Consider the following 17,443-nt stretch of genomic DNA (forward strand, 5'->3'; position numbering starts at 1 on the left):
AAGATACAAGAATGGTAAGATAGAATCACTTTTCTCAACAAACTGCATTATCTCACTGGAAGCCAGACTCTTAAACAACTACCCTGGAGATATATACAAAGTGCTTGGGACTCAGGGGGAATAATATTAATTATTAATATTGGTTCATAAGAAGATATTTAAACTAGGTTTTGAAGAATGAGCAGGATTTAGAGTCCTCATATTGGAGACAATTCGCGGTTTGTCGTCTTTGATTAATCCTCAGCTCACTAGCAGTTTCCGGGGAAGGCTGCAGCATAGTGGGCAGCTGGTCCTTGGAGCTGTGCAGCCTTAGTTCCTTGTGCAAAGTGCTTCTGGCTTAGTCCAGTTTCTCTTCTCTTTCTCTTCCATTCTTCACAGTAAATAAAAAGAGTTACACTGTACGGATGCCAGCTTTCAGTTAATGGACGTGAAGTCGAATTTGGAAGCGTCACAGGGACAGGTATTTGGACCGCTGCTATAGCTCTGGCTTCGGAGCAGGGAGAGGTATCGTATAAGCAAAACTAGGGGAAATAACGAGAGGAGAACCAGATCCCTCGTGTGGCTAGAAGCAGGTCCCGATTGAGGGAGTCGGGTTCTATTAGATGATCTCTAAGAGCCTTTCCAGTTTTAAGAGCTCATGAATCAGTTTTTAGAATTATTATCAGAAGGGCTGATTGCCCAGAGAGAGTCTGGGTGACTGCACAGCCACTCCAGCCCCCACCACTGTGATATTTCCACCAGACATTGCCTAACATGTTCTTCTGTCAAAAGGCCCCCAACCGACAAGATGATGTTAGCAGTGATGTTGATGAGGAAGTTCACTGGCTGTAAAAGATCGAGGTAGTTTTCAAAGGTTTCTGACCCTCTTTAGCACATTTAGATCATTTGGTTCATTATAGCAAATGTTACTATATTTACATTTTACATGTACAGTTAAAACCAAATCGTAGTCATAAAAGCTGAAAGCATGTTGAGGGTCTTAAACTGTAGAATGTAAAATTGTGTTGTAATTCAGTGTGAATGTCATTGTAGCAAGCAAACTATATTTTACAGACAGTTAAAGTAATATTATTATTATTTTGTAAAAACTGAACTCTAGTGTTCCAGGAGCTCCCTAATATTATAACAAAAATATGGTTTAAAAGGAAAGGTGCCGGAATTTATATCTATAACAAAATTACTCAAGTATAAAACGACATGAGAGGCAGTGCTAAACCACAAACTAAATAGGAGAGTTGAGAACTCGAGATTTAAACTAGTCATGCTTACTTCTAGCAGCGCTTTGGACATCAGAGAGTTTCTCTTGCGAAACCTTTCCTCTAGACTGTGAGTTGACATTGGTATATTGAAATTATCCCTGCGCTTCAGTCTTCTTATTCCTGCATTAATCACAATACACATGGTTGCATTCATCCTGCCAGCATAAGATAATTTTTATCCATGCTCTCAGAATAAATGGAATCCTAAATTAATTTGGGAATCAAATTTTAAATATTTAAAAGGAAATCTGCATTTTGTAACGGGCATATCCATTAATTATAAAAGGGGTATGGAGAAAGGAGAACACGTCCTGTGAAATGGGGCACAGACGTATTTCTTGAAGTCTAAGAAAATCTTAACACCTGTCCCTGGGCTCTACCAGCCTCGGCAGATGAATGAGGTCATATCAATGGCCATGGCTCAAATTTCATTGGTTCCTTCTATTTACATGACTGATGTCAGACTCAAGCAGCTTCACGATCCCCATCTTTCTACCAGATACTTTGAGAAGTCTTTCCGGGGGATGTCTCCTGTGTGTGCAGGAATAAGTGACTTCCCTCAACTATTGCTATATGTTTGCACATCACTTCTCTGTGCTTTGCTTAGCATCCTTATCTAGTGATGATTACACTTTCCCCAGTACATTAGCTACCATGTGTTTATGGTGCTGCTAATTTTTATGGGGCACAGACACAGGTTCCTTAGAATCCTAGAGATGTCAAGTCTGTCTGGAGAAGGAAGAGAGGAAGGGAGGAAAAGAGAGAGGGGAGATGGACAGAGAACATTTTTCTCCCTGATTTTCTTTCATGGTTAAAAGTGCTGCTTCTGCCCTGGTGTGTCACAGAGCAAGCAGCTTTTGAAGGTTTTACTTATAGCTCTTTTTCCTTGAGATTTAGGCATACATAGGGAAAGGATCAAAAGATAATAAATCTGGGATTCTGAATTACTGTTATTTCCTTCTCAAAACTTGTATTTCCATTAAAAGCAATTGGGTAGACATTTTAATTTTACTTAAAAAAATAAAGAGAAATATCTTTAATTCAAGGTTCTGGGCTTTAGCATTATATGCAGAGACTGCAATTTAACAGGGAAAAACCAGTCAGTTTAAGATTCGGAGTTAACAATTTTATCAATTATTTATTGATTCATATCCCATTTATGTATGAAGAAGATTTGATGGCATCTAAGATAATTAGAGAAGAGCCAAGGTTAAAAATGAAAGCTGAAATCCAAAGAAAAGGATAGTAGAGAGAGTGCTTGGGAAGAAATGAAAGTAATTTACTCTGATAAAAAGGAATTAAATAAGACTAATGGGAAAAGACCTTGTCACTGAGGGAAATGAGAAAGAAAGACGCACTGTTTACATCAATAGGCTGTTCTCTGTCTTTATTTTCCATGGCACTATATTGTTAAATTCTGCTAGCTCTCTGATAGCTCACCTCGAGGGCTAAACTAAGAAATCCAATTACTTTTCTAGAAGCTGTAGTGATGACCAACTAAACTGTGGCCCTTGGGGACAGTATTTGTATCCTTTGACAGCAATTAATGAAACCAATAAATCAATTAGTTAAATTAAATTAAGGTCCACCCAGCTGTTTCCACAGCCCATCCATGTGTAACTAAATGTGATTATAAGGGTGCCCTTGACGTGAAACGGATACAATTCAAGTGATCTCTGCTGTCTTTATGTCCTTAACGTCTCCCATTTACAAAATTATAGTTATTCTACCTTTGTCTTGACTCTCTATTGGATGAACTTTGCTTGGGGGAGAGTTCTTGAGAGAGGCAACCGAAGTGCTCTTTGTGCTGCTGAGTGAACGGATCACACTGGGGACTGCTGTCCTTTCTATTTACGCCGTTCTCAGATTTAAGATATCTCATTTTTCTTCCAAAGTAATTGCTGTATCCAGACTTATTTTCTATTTCAAAGAGGAGGCTCTTCTGTCTCTTGGCCATGCTAACTCTCATTTCCCTCTCTGCCTCGCTGGACTTGTCCCTCTGGTTAACCTTATTTTATTTCCCGCCTTCCTAAAGAAGTAAACCGTTTCTCTCTCTTGTGTTGTCTTCCCCCTCCTCACACACCAGCACTGTACCTTCTCCAGTCCCTCACCTCCACATTATGAATAGATCATAACAGTGGCCTCCCATCATTGAATTCAGTGACTTTTCCCCACGCTTGACCTTTCCTCCACTGCTCTCCAGACTTGGACACCACTGGCCAATCCTGCCTTCTGGAAGTGTTTTGAGATTAGCCACACTCCATACCAGGTCCTCTCCACTCCCCTCTCACATTATGTCTTTATTACTTTTGTTCATTCTGACATCTGCCAATTCCTTCTGCATGTCCTTTAAATATCGATCAAGTACCCACTTTGGGAAAGCATGGCTTTAGATTCTTAATATAAAGGTTCTTGAGCACCTTACAGGACAGTGGGGAGGCAGAGGTGAACAAATGGCTGTGATAAGTCGAACTGTAATAAAATCCCCTGCTACAGGAATGCAGAGGATGAGGAGAAAAATTTTGCCTGGATGGACCAGGGAAGGACAACATAGATACATAGATGACACTTCTGTTGAATGACCAGAGCAGGAAGAAGAGAAATGTCACATCAAACATAGGGAACAGTTTGTGTAGAGCCCTAAAGCCTGTGATTTGATCTGAGATGAAATCTGGTGACTGTGACAGTATCATCTGTGGTTAATGATGTTGAAAATGTAGGTTGTGGCTAGACTGTGAAGAGCTTTGCATGCGGGACTGAAGAGTTTAGACTTTCTTTTTTTAACTGGAAATGTGTAGGGCTAATATGTTAGAGCTGATTTTGATGCATGTGGTCTCATATGAGTTGCAAAAGACACGTCATCAGTGTGAGGAATGGACTGAAGCCTGGACTTAGTGGGGCCATTTAGAAGCTCATTTCAATGGTCTAGGAGAAAAATAATTAGGACTTGACCCAGGATAGCTACAGTGAGACTGGATACTGGACACCTTGTGCAAACAAAATGGGCAAAAGATAGTGTTGATTTGATGTTGAGGATTGAAGGTAGAGAAAACATTTAAAGATAACTCTGGCGTTACTGAAATAATTTTTAGCTAATGTCCTGCTCCTGTGCAAACATTTCAATCCTTTCTGACTGCCTGATTGCAGTGTTTGAATAATAATCAAAGTTCTCTTGGTTACAACGAAGGAAGCCAGTCCTCCCACCCCCCCCCAAATATATTGGAAGGATATTGGGTATCTCACAGAATTCAAGAAAGATTTGAACAGTCTAGCACTATGAAGGGCAGAAATCAAAGTAGTGGCAGATACAGGGAAGTAAGGAACTCATGAATACTTTATCTAGAGTTCTGATTCCCATACATCCAGTCTCAGGGTTACTCAAGTCATATCTGCAAACCGTTGGGATCTGACTGGGCCGACTTGGGTGAGTTGTTGCCCCAACTTCATTCAGCTGTGACTTTTGCGACGTGGTCAGATAGTACAGCTCTGGCTATTAGAGGCTGCGGTCCTTGTGTGTCAAGGTCAGTATCCAAAAAGGAGAGACGCTTTTGTGAGCTGGACAGATACCTTATCAGAGATGTCTTCCCCAAGTTCTAAATTGTTTTGAGTTATGAACTCACTTGAGAATCTGATGAAGACTAATGGCTCTCTTCCCAGTGGGGAAAAAACCACAATCACAAAAATATAAAAGGAGCTTTACGGGCCCCTTGAAAATTGTGCACAAACCCAGATTAAGAAACTTTTGCCTGAAAAGTAAAGTCTACACCTCTTAGGCTGACTTCCCAGGGCCTTCAGGGCTTGGTTTCTATGAGCCTCTCACCAGTCTTGCATCCTACTCCTTCTCTCCTCAAATACTCACAGTTAAAAAACAAATTACTTTCCCATTGCTGAACTTTCAGTCACCTCATTTCTTCTTTCTATAAGGGATGCCCAAATCCTATTGAATTCTATTCATCCTATTCAAACTGAAACTCTGTTCCTTTTATGAGGTCTTCCTCTACTCGTCCATCAACACAAGGACAACTTTACTCTTCTTGTCATAATAATACTTCCTGCCTATTTCTCTCATGACATTTATTACTTTCTTCTTTCTATTATGCTTTCTATATGGTTTATCTCTGCTCTTAGATTCTAAGATCCCCGGAAATAAGACCTGGGTGCCATTCAGCTTTGTACCTGCATTTCTAGTGTTCTCTGCAGGGGCAAGACACTCAAGAAATGCTTGTCAGATGAATGAAAGGTAACTTACTGGGAGAGAAAGGGTCCCTGTCTAATTTTATCCTGCTTGTATTTGTACAAGCTCTTTTTTTTCAGAGGAATGAGTCTTTTTCTTATTTTCCTTTATATTATACTCATTTTCTTGGCTTTTATATTTTATCTTCGCTTCCCTCCTGGCAAATCTCATCTTCTCTCTCTCTCTCTCTTTTTTTTTTTCATTTTCCTTTGGAGACAAATTTTCCCCCTTCAGCTCTTTAAAAAATATATTATTATTAATTTGAATGACTGTCTTGTTTTTATTTGTTCTACAGCCCCCAGCCTTTACTTTGGCCTCATTCACAGGAGGGAAATTCTGATCAATTCAAGAAGCATCCTCCCTCCACTGAAAGGCATTGTTTTCAGATTCACTAATGGGGAGCTAGAAATTCACAGAAGAGAAAATCGTGTCTGATGTTTGTGTTTTAGGCAGCATTTAGCTCATTCCCACTGCACTCCAGTGTTTTCACTTCCTTAAAATTGATAGATTTAGAAATCGCCATGAACATGTCTAAATTAACTTTAGGCGAATAAAAGATTCCCTTCTCTGAAGTGCAGAGCCACACCACTTACACAAAATGGCCCAAAAGGAATCCTTTCGCATATGGGCTGCTTTCTGGATGGAGTTGGGGTTGGTGGGGGGCTTGCTATGCATGGAAGAACAGCATCCTCTACTGGTGAGAGGGCCTCTGAGGCTGGAGATCCTTCTGAGTTTGGATAGCCAACAAAACTTTGGAAAATTCTTGGCTGGCGTATTCACTGCAGATTGGGAATCCATTCAAGATTTCTTATGCTCATCACCCATGATATAACTGAAGCTTATTTAAGTTCATACCACTGAAAAAAAATCATCCCTTCCTTCCCTTCTCCATCAGAATTTTCTGAATTGTTAAGAATTATTCTTAACTCCCTTGAGAATTCTCATTATGCCATGCTTTTATTATGATTCCATAACAATGTATGTTAGTTCAAATGGAGCAACTTGATGTCATTCTAATCATCAAATATTTCATCAGAGACCAGCTTTGATGGGGTTCTTGCTGTCTCTGTGTGGCTGCTTTATTAGTAAGGCTGTCTCATATGATGATGTCTTCTTGGTATTTAAAGCCCTTGGCCAGGGTCCACAATTAAATGAAATTTCCGTCATTAAATGAAAATTCCATCTGTAGCAAATATGTGTGAAAATGAGTATATCTTGTGTTTATTTTAAAAGCATGGTGCTTGACATTTTCTTCTATCTAATAAAGATGGTATTGGCTCAGTTTGTCTTCTTCTACCTTTGTAGAAGGTGACAGCCTAAAGGTGAACTAACTCACTCCGAATTAATGGCTTTCTCATGTTATTCATGGCATTTTTTTTTAAAGTGGCATCTTTCTGGGACGGAGGAAGAAGTAAGGTTAGAGAGAGTTAAGGACAAATAATCAGTGGGCAATGATACCAATTTTTATAAGATTTATGAATTGCAAAATCTCATCCATTCACTCCTACAATTGTCAGTCACACATAGTTCATGGTTGTCGTAAAACTGACAAGTTTCCCAGAGTGGCCGTATGTTGTATGAAGAGACACGAAAAGAGGAGTCTTTTCAATAGAAATGCATTTCTAGGCATTTTCATAGGTCTTGATGGCTGGGCAGTTACTTTCATTAGTGTGCTTCAAGGACTGTGGTCCATGGGGTTCAGAGAGGATACTTCCTTCCTCTGGCCCACTTGGAATTAAATACAGTCCCAATCTCTTATCAATACATTCCCTAAATCTCAAATTAGGTTCAGTGTAAGGCATTTAATTTCAAGAATGATACCCATTTTTTGTCAGGAGGCCTAAAGCAGATCTGAATCAAGTCTTGAGCTTGGCAAAATTTTCTTTGCTTTAGTTTCATAGAGAAAGCTAACATTTATCAACCTAATATCCACATATATTCTTTTGCGTTACAATCATAAGTGTATCCAGTTACAGTTCTATATTCTAATTTCTTTATGATGGAGCTATTAGCATTAAACCATCCTTGAGGTTATTATGATTACAATGGCTGCTATAATCACAGTTAGTCATAACTATAATTATCACCACAAATATAGTGACTATAAAGATAAATTTTAATAGCTCACTCTACCATTAGTATAATTGTTACTGTTAACTTTGTGCCATCTTAGAAGCTGCGTAATAATGAATAACTGATAGAGGAGTGGAAATACAAGACACAAAGAACAGAGTAAGAAATCCTATTTCTTGTGTTAATGGACTAAGTACCAAAAGTTTACTTATAAATTTATAGTTTGAAACTCAACACATTCTTCTCAATACTAATAGTTTTATGAATGCTGTTGAGTTTTCCAACTAGCTTCTGCCTCCAACTCTCTTTAAACCATAATATAACTTAATATAAAACTAAAAGGACAAGCAAGAATTGGGTGTTCAGCAGAATCGAGCTATATGATGCAGTAGGGAGAGAGAAAGAATTTTCTTTTCTTTCTTGGAAGCCAGGCTGATTATCAGCAAAATTTAGTCATAGTGAAATTTTCTCTCACCTCCCATCTTTGGCATACCACTTATTCTACCTTCAGCTAAGTCCTCTGTGGTGGAATCCCACCTAAAAGTAATGCCAGAATAGTGGGGAAACGGCTGTTTGACTTCCACATGGGATCACTGAGCAGAGAAAATGAGAGTAAGCCCTGGGAACCGACTTTGATCCAATGTCTGGAGCCAGTGCTTGCCTATCGCCGGTCTCTTCCTTGTCTGGCTCTCAGTATCTGAGAGAGCCAGGAATTTGGGAGGCACTTCCTCCAGTTGTTCTAAAAGATTTCAGGGTGTCAGGGAAGAAGTCAGGAAGTTAGTAACCTTTTGTGATTCTCATTTGTCCTTCTTCACCCTTAGTGGGCCATCAGCAATTGTTTCCACAGCCTCTTCTACAGCTGCCCTCTACTGGCCATTCTTAGTATCACGGTTTAGTGCAGGCTTTCCCATGTGCTGTAACTATCAGCACAGATTCCCATACTCTCGTCGTACTCTCCCCCTGACATCCCCAATCTATTACCCATCAACAACCAAACAAAGTGCTCCTGATTTTGTTGCCCTGGGCACATTTATTAATCATCTACTATATCCCTAACACTGTGCTCTGAGGTATTATTCCTCTGCTTAAAAATCTTCACAGCTTTATTTTGCCTATAAAATAAATTCCAAATTTCATAACAAAACTCTCCAAGATCCAGCCTTAAAGTACTCTGCCAGAATTACCTCCCAGTGGGCTCTGTGATTTACTCTATACCTCAGTGACATGGTTCTGGCTCTCTAAACATAACACACATTTTCACATCTTTTTATATTCGCTTATGCTGTTCCCTCTCCGAAGAATGTTTCCCCTTATTTTCTTGTCAAATTCTTGCTAATCCTTCCAGACCAAATTAAAATTCTTTTTTAATGAAGCATTTCCAAATTTCTCTGCCTCCTCGTGCCTTAAATTTAGAATTAGTGACCATTCCTATGTACTTTACTTAGACCTCCATAGTATTCCTCATTTAGCTTGTATTTGTCAGTTACCTGCAATGCCAGACACTGTTATAGATGCAGAAGATAAACTGCACAAAGACCCTGTCCCCAAGGAGTTTATATTCTTATATTTTGGCCTGAGAAACTCGAATGATAGATTTGCCATTTACTTGACAAAGACGGGGAGAGGAGCAGGTTTGAGGGTAAAATCATGAGTTCAGCTTTGGACTTGTTGAGCATGACATGCTATTGGATATACACATGGAAATGTGATACAGGTAGATGTGTCTATGAGTCTAATATATGGGGCAGGGAGGGTGTATATTTTTGGAATTGCCAGTGTCCCTGCTCATTTGGGAACAGACTTTAAAGTCCTTAGATTGAATGAGAATGGAAAAACCAAGAGGTCTGAGAACTGAAACCTGGGACACTTGTATGTTGGAAAGATGACGAAAAGCTAGCACAAGAAACTGGGGGTGAGCAGCCATTGAGATGGAAGGAGACCCAAGAGACAGTGCTAAGTGAAGAAGGCATTTCAGGAAGAAAGTGCCCAAATGTGTCAATGTTGCTGACTAAGAATTTGCCTTTGGGTCAGCAGTGACCTGCTCAATGGGGACTCCGTGACTGGTGAATTCATTATTCGTGAAGGGAGTTGAATGAGAGAAGAGTGGAGACAACAAATATAGACCATTATTTCTAGTGTCACAGTGTAAAGGGAGACAGAGAACTCAGGAAGTGGCTAGAGGACATGTGAGTGAGAGATCCTGCATTTGTTTGTGTGGTGATGGATTAGTCTGTTAGAGACAGAAAAGTTGATGACCTATGCGAGAGGACAACTGCAGCAGCAATGTCCTTTAATAGGCAAAAGAGAGGTTGGCCTTAGATAGGAGCACTGACCACTTAACCACTGCAATGGGAGCAGAGTCAGAGTAGATGGGCTCAGATGCTGGTATCTTGGTAGATGGTGGTCATGATGGTGGTGGTGGTGTGTTTGCAAATTCACTTCTTGTTCCTTTTTTTTCCCCCTGAGTGAAATGAGAAGCCAGTTAAGTTGAGACTGAGAGGTAGGGAAGAGGCTTAGAGATTTAGGGAGAGAACAGAAAGAGTAAAATAGTGACCTAAGGAAAAAAGAAAGGATTCATCTTGCTTGCATGCTTCTATTGGCTTTTTTCTATCTTTCCCAGTAGAGTATGCCGCACCAAACTTCGAGCAGGGGGTCTTACCCAGAGAAGAGGCTTAAAAAATGTTGGCCACATTATTGACTGGAAGCTCTTCTGTTTATAGCCTGGGCCACAGGGAGTCATGGCTCAGGGCCATCCAAGGGGCTTCGACTAATGAGACTACTCTTCAAATTTTTTTTTTTTAATTTAAAAATTTAAATTTACCCACAACCCCTTCTATCTTTCTGCATTTTAAACTAGGAATTCAGCATACTTGCATTCGAGCCACATTTTGTAAAAATATGTTTCTGTTGACATCAGATAAAAGTTGAGTTGTGAAATACATCTCTTTTAAGGATTAACCAAGCTTCCAAAAGGCTCTTTGTTGTGGGATTTGCTACCAGATGGGAAACTCCAGGCTCTGGATGTTAACAGTATTCTGGTGATTGTAGGAAAATAGCTTCACTTTGTGTAAGCAAAATGAACATATATATGTAAAACACGATGACATTGTTAAGTAGATATGCAAATAAGAGAGGGAAAACATAGTTAAGTTGCTTATGGTTTAGAGAAATGAAAATGGAAAAAGATTGCTTGTTAATTAGCCACAGTACACCTAGAAAATACTGTCTCTACTACTTACATTCCCCACATGGTTTTGGGCACGGGGCTGGCATGTAGAAGAATATGTGATATAAATATTTGATATTTGACTTTCAAGGATATTAGTCTTGGAGACAAGTAGTCCTTGTTTTAAAGTATTGGAAAACTGCTAACTTATGTGAGGTATGGCAGCAGTTATGAAATCAATAGGAATCTAGTTTGTACTTGATCAGTTCAGGAAGGCTTCCTGGAGGAGGCAAGCCTTGTACATTGGAGAACTCATTTTTCTGAGTGTGACTTCTGCTTGGAGGGCTTAGATAAAGTGGGGAATCCTGGCTTTCAACTCCTTTTGTGCTGGGCTTGCTCTCCAGTTGATTTTCTGTGTGTAAATCATGTCTCCTCAACTCAAGTGCTTGTTACACAGCAAATATGTAGTGAGAGCCTGCTAGGTTCCTTGGTGCTGTGGGTGCCCTGCTGAACAATTATGGTGTCTTCCATGGAGAAAACTGTAATATAATGGACAGAGGTTGGTTTTTATGGTGTCTTTTTGGCTTTTAATACAACTACAATAGAGTGTTTTCACTTCTTCTTGCTGATCCATATTAATCTCTTCAAGGAAAAATGTCTTTCAAGGTAGACTTGTAGAAGATACTGGCATGAAATACTGAACCAGTATGGCTCCTGAGCTGCTTCTCCATGGGGAAAGCTGAGGGGTTGCATGAGGCACGTGCACACCGGCGGCGTCTATTTTGAGTTTAGTGTCTGAGCAAGAGGTGATTTCCCTTCTGGAATGGGCTTCCTCTCCTCCTCCCACTGCAGAAGATGCTGACTGGTGCCAGGTTTACCTGCATCAAATTCTGGGCTCTCAGGTATAAAAGGACAAGGTGTGACTGCGGTACTTCATTTAGCATAGACTTATCAGTCACATACTATGTGCCAGACACTGATAGAGACATGGAGGATGAAAGAATGAATGACACAAGCAAAGGTCATACCCTCCAGAAGCTTCTATTGTATTCACAGGAGATTGACAATAAACAGACACACGTAGAACATGTGGTGCTTCTTGCTATAAAGAAAAATAAAGATGCATCCAGCAGACTAAGGGGGATTGAGAAAGAGAGAAGGAGAAAGGGTTCTGTTTTGGGTTGGGTGGCCAAAGAAATCCTCACTGAAAATGTGAAATTGGAACAGAAACCTGGAAAAAGCAAGGAAGTGTGCGGCGTGTGGGTATATGGAGAAGCTCATTCTAGGTGGAAGAAAAGCAGGGATTTGATGAGGCTTAGAACATCAGGACTGTACAGCAAGCGGGGGCAAAGGATGAGGCTCTGCAGGGGCAGGTGTGGCTGGTGTGGCTGGTGTGGCTGGTGTGGGAAGTCTGAGGAGTGAGACTCAGAAGCAAAAGACAGTTGGGCCTAGAATGCTTTCCTTAAGCACGTGCTAAGAGTTTCCTCCTACCTCATCAAGAGGACCTGACTTCCTGACTCTCTCATTCTCAAAAATCCCCGTTGTCATTTTCACGAAGTCCTGCTTATAACCCTGTCACCATCTGCTTCAGGGCACTTGGGAAAGAATCTTCCTCCTCCCCGTCTCTCTAAGCTTCTTGGAGAACCTGGTTCCTGCCGCCTCCCAAGTTTATCTCCTACCATTGGTCACTCCCTCCTCAGCTCGTCCACACTGGGCACATTTCCTCCATCATGGCAGTCTCTTCTCTGACTCGGCCTTTTGCTTTCCAGTGCTCCATTTGGTCCTCATCACCAAGCAAACTCCACGACTTGCTCCTGCTCCTGCTCCTGCCTCAGGTCTCAATGTCAACATCACCTTCTCAGAAATACCTTACAGGACCACTCAATTAAAAGGAGCTGCACCCCGTCTCAACATGGTCCCGTTTGTTTCCTTCATAGCTCCTAATGTCACAAACTTACAAATTTTCTTGCTTATTTAATTGCTTATTAAATCTCAGCTCTGTGAGAGCAGAGATTTGTTATTAGTGTACCCCAAGGACCTGTGAAGATGCCTGGCATAGAGGATTTGGGGGGCCCTGTGCAATGATGGCAGTCTAGATTCTGGGGGGCAAAATTGGGTAAGCAGTCTCCCTAGAGAATTCTATCTTAACAAGTCTTATTTCTGTCTGGGTGCTGAATTATATCTTCCAGCTTTGATCCATTGACCCCTTTTTATTCCAAGGGAGAGGAATAATCTAGCTCAGACTATTTGTATTTTAATGTCTAACTCCAGTGTGTCTGAATGAATTAATGCAGACTCACTGTGGAATTGGTTGGGGGAAAGGTACTGGCATTTTGAAGCTGCGGGACTCAGATTTTGTTTAAATGAAGCATTGTTCAGGCATTCATCCGGTGACAATATGAGAAATGATTGCTCCAGCCTCTGCTGTCAGGTGGCCTGATTCTTGATTCACTGAGATATGGAAGGGGGCGGGGCGGGTACGCCTATGGGAAGAGAATTGAGCTATGAATGCACTGGTTTCTTTGGAAATCAGGTTTAAAAAAAAGAAATCTGATTTTGTGTTTATTCAGTCGCTGAGGAAGAAGTTAGCTGTAACAATAATACATTAGAGACAGACATTTGACTTGAAGACTTTCTCACTTCTCTGAGCTGTGATTTGAAGTGGGGGCTTCTCCTTGACCTTCCCCCCCTGATCCAGGCCCTTCTTCCTTTGGGGTGGGGTCAGTTGACCAGCAGAGACTAAAACCCAGGTGCCTGGGCTTCTGCCAGGGGAGGTGGGAGAAGGACACAGCCCAGGAGAAGGGGGGTGGTTCTACTTTATAATAAATTCATTTGCTTATAACTCTACCCACGTTGTAAGTGTTCAATAGCCACAAATGGCTACTGGCTACTGTACTGAACAAGGCAGGTAGGGAATGTTTCCATCATGGCTGGAAATCCTATTGGAATAGCACTGTTCTAGAAACTGAAGGCATATGCTGGAAGGCAGCACAATACAGGAGAGGTTTTCAATGTATCCCTTAGCTAGGGAATAATTTCCTGAACAAAATTGTATACAGAAACTCAGTATATACAAATGATCTCTGTAGAGCTGCTTTTGCTGAGGTTGGAGTGGAAGATTCTGGATCCCTGCTCATTTGCCACTTACATCCCTCCCCACCCCAACACCTGGCAGGTGACCACAGAGCACAGGTTGGCGGTCATTCTTGGAGGAAGCTGACCTGAGTTTTGAATCTTGGCTCCTTTCTGATGAGCTTTGTGAACATGGCAGTTCTTGAGACTTCCTGAGAGTGAGTTTTCTTGTCTGTAACAGACTCAACTATCTCAGAAGGTTGAATTTTTCCATTTCTCAGATGAAGAATTGAAGCTTGGCAAAGCTCCATGCCCACCAGACAGCCGCCCTGCCAGCAGAGGCCAGACCTGGGACCAAACCCAGTCCCCTCTCAGCCCTTTCACTCCACTACTTCCTGTTCAAACTGAAAAATTTCAAGCCAAACTACTTTTTAAAAACCAGGTGTCTAGATGTCACTTATGACTTTTTATTTCCTGAATCCATGTAACGTGTGAGTACTTCTAAATGCATTTAAGCAGAGGGCACCGCCCTTGAACTAGGACACACTGTTTAAGTAAGTCAAATCTTCTTGGATACCCTCTTACTTCTTTGATATGTTTCACGCTCTTCTCTGTGCAGAGAGTAGAAAATAAAAACAACAGGCAAATGAAGTCCCTAATTTTTCACACTTGCTGGAAAAAAAAGAAGGGATCTTTTTCAAAAATCCTCATTTTCTAGGGGTGGAATTAGAAACCAACCTCAGCATGGGCTTGGAGACCAGGCTCCTATTCTGTGGCGGAGAGCACAGACTCAGCTGACCCATGACTTCAGTCACCCCTAACAATGGATCTCTACGTAGGGAAAGTTTTGATAGAGCTGCCAGAAAGTTTTGTGCTTTCAATATTGAGATGACTATTCAGTGATTTTCGTGTAGGATAACCAGGAATTGCAGAAATGTCACGATGATCAGAACAATCCCCGCAGTGCCTGAGACACAGACAGACTACCTCTTGATATCCTCCAGTTCCTCCTTTTTGTATCTTCAGGTGGAAATCTCTGTCCTCCAGTGACCCTGGACACTTTGTCCCCAGAAAAGAACAACTTGCTGTCAAGAAACTCTTGGTGGAGGCCTGAAAATGGAAGGAAAGGAGGCAAGCTTTGAATGCCTCACAAGTTGTCCTAGAGTCCTATCTGTAAACTTCATAATCTGTCTTTCCCTAAGAAGTATTTCTCTTATGTGGAGCACTGCATGCCCAAAATATTTTTAATGTAGTTGCTTTGCCACGTACAGCTGTAAGAGGGCATTTCTAGGCAGAGAGGCGGAAGAATTGGGGAAAAATCCTTCCAGTTACATATGTAAGACAATTTTCATGCAGCGTCATCTGCTGGGATCCTTTAAGAAAAGAAGTGTTTGCTTCCATGATTTAAAATCAAACGAGTCTTCATTTAGGGTTCAGGGAAGCTTATCATTGGTTCAGAACCTAGAAAGGGGACAGACCTGGAACTTTCCTAGGAATGAGCAAAGAAGTGGATGCATGGAGTTTCAAGTCACACTGGGGAAATATTGGAGGAGTTTACTTTTCTAAATCACATGGGTTGCTTAACTTCTCTTCCTATCAGTTAGGGTAAACGTTACCCATCACGTGGAAGATTGCTCTGATCAGATCTTGCACAGTGCCTTCGAATAGATTAACAGTCAAGTTGTTTAAAATGTTTTCTTGACCAATTGATGAAGGAAGAGAGAGCTATGGAAGGAGTGTATACTTCTGAAGTCCTTCTCATCTCTGTCATCTCTGATGTAAAAACAAGGAATTCTTCATAGCGTGAATTCTGGGACTTGGGCAACAATAAGTCAAAGTTCTGCCACCAACAAATTGTCCTACCAGGCAGTGGCGCCATCATCCACATGCTTTGTTCTGCAGGCAATAGTGATAATAGTATGAAAGGCAGTGAGATTTGGTGAAACTGATTGCTCTAGGGCTCTTTATAAACTAGTTGCCAGAAGTACATCGCTTTTAGTTTGTCTTTAGGTCACGATGTTAGTGCAAAGCTTTGAAGCTAAAGGATTCTTCTCTTCTTACACAGTTATCTCCAGTAGTGGCAGCAGTGGAGGATATCCAGGTGGCATAGGACTGATAGCAGTAACTACTGTTTCCGCTGCTGTGATGCTGCTAAGTCTACCACTGCTATTTCCACTTCCACTTCTCCTACTTTTGTTAATATTTTGTGTCATGTCAATAGTTGCACTGCTGTTTATGTCAAGGACTTTAGATACACACATCTATAGCTCCCAATCATTCTGTGAGGTGAGTACTGTTACTCTCATTTTGTAGAAGAGGAAACTGAAGCTCAGAAAAATTTCTGTACCCAAGCTAGTCTATTACCGACCTAGAATTTGATTTTAGATGCATCTGCCTCCCAGACCCCACACGGCTGCATCATTCTTGGCCCCTCATTCACTCCTCAAGATACGGCCTTGGCTCCCTACCTCCTAATTCCTACCTACACGGGATGTACACTTAGATACGCACAGCCCGAGGAGTGTGACCTTCACAGAGCTGTGCCGGAAGTCCAGATGGTTCTCCAAAAATGGCTTGTTTCCTTTGTGTTCGCCAACTCTGACTTGTCTCGAATGCTTCAAAGTTATCTTAATGTCATTTCAAAGGCAACTGAGGGAGCATCCATGGAGATAAATTGCGTCTGCAGCCTGTTGCTGTGTTGCTGAATGCATATTAAGTTCTATTCACGGATTTCCTAGCAACCAGAGCCCGATGACGCACGGAGTCAGTGAGCTTGCGTTATACTCAGCTAGAGAAATTAAATCACTTGGACTTTATTACTAATATTTTTAGAAAGCCTCACTAGATTAGCTGTTTGAAACGCATTGTTATCTAAGTTGCTATCAGCAGCTGGTCCCGGTCACACCGGAAGTCACTGAGGACTCTGCAATTTTCACAAATGCTCCAATGAGAGATTATCTCCATTTTAATATTTTTTGACAATTAAGGATTTAGTTGGGAAAGAAGGAAATTAAAAAGAGAAAGGTTGTTCTAGCAGTTTGTGATCTTGGCAAACTTCAAACCTGAGACAAACATAACAGAAATAAGCAGTAGGCTTCCTGGTGAGAAGAGACAACAGGCTGGGTAGTCAGGCTCTTTTGCATCAGAGGGACTTGTTGAAATGGAAGAACGTGATTTTAACAGACCTTGCTTTTCACAAGGCATTCTATAAGGGTAAGGGCAGAATATTTTTCTTATTAGGGTTCACTGACTCTACTGCTCTGTAGACTCAACATCCAGGTTTGTTTTTCATAGTTCCAGCCCAGCGTAGAGTGGTGCAGCCTTCTCACAAGTTTCTCTCAAGTTTCAGTTTGTGTTTTATCAGACGTACAAGTCAAATACTTGCGTGATCTGCTGTAGTGGTGAGCGTGGCCTGCAGAGGCATGCTCAACCGTACATACGTGTGCACACGACTGACCATTTAGGAATGTCAGAAATCTAGGCATTTTGTTCCTGACCTCCTATTGTTTACAGGATGTACCCCTAAAGCATTGAGATTGCTTCAGTAGATATACTTGCATTAGAGATCCAAATAAACATGACATATAGAGGATGGACACATAATCCAGTGGTTCTTCTTTGCTTAGAATATTTCTTTTA

At 41.2% G+C, this 17,443-nt stretch overlaps 1 long non-coding RNA gene across 1 annotated transcript in view; it reads left to right on the forward strand.

The window, feature by feature from the left end:
- The first annotated feature begins 322 nt into the window (after positions 1-322).
- Positions 323-17,443, forward strand: part of LOC105088733 (uncharacterized) — a 155,807-nt gene continuing 138,686 nt past the window's right edge. Inside the window, exon 1 of the long non-coding RNA XR_010381694.1 lies at positions 323-460. This is a non-coding gene — a long non-coding RNA (uncharacterized LOC105088733). The remainder of the gene's footprint in view (positions 461-17,443) is intronic.

The sequence above is a fragment of the Camelus dromedarius genome, chromosome 7 (assembly GCF_036321535.1).
Source record: "Camelus dromedarius isolate mCamDro1 chromosome 7, mCamDro1.pat, whole genome shotgun sequence".
Taxonomy (NCBI): Eukaryota; Metazoa; Chordata; class Mammalia; order Artiodactyla; family Camelidae; genus Camelus; species Camelus dromedarius.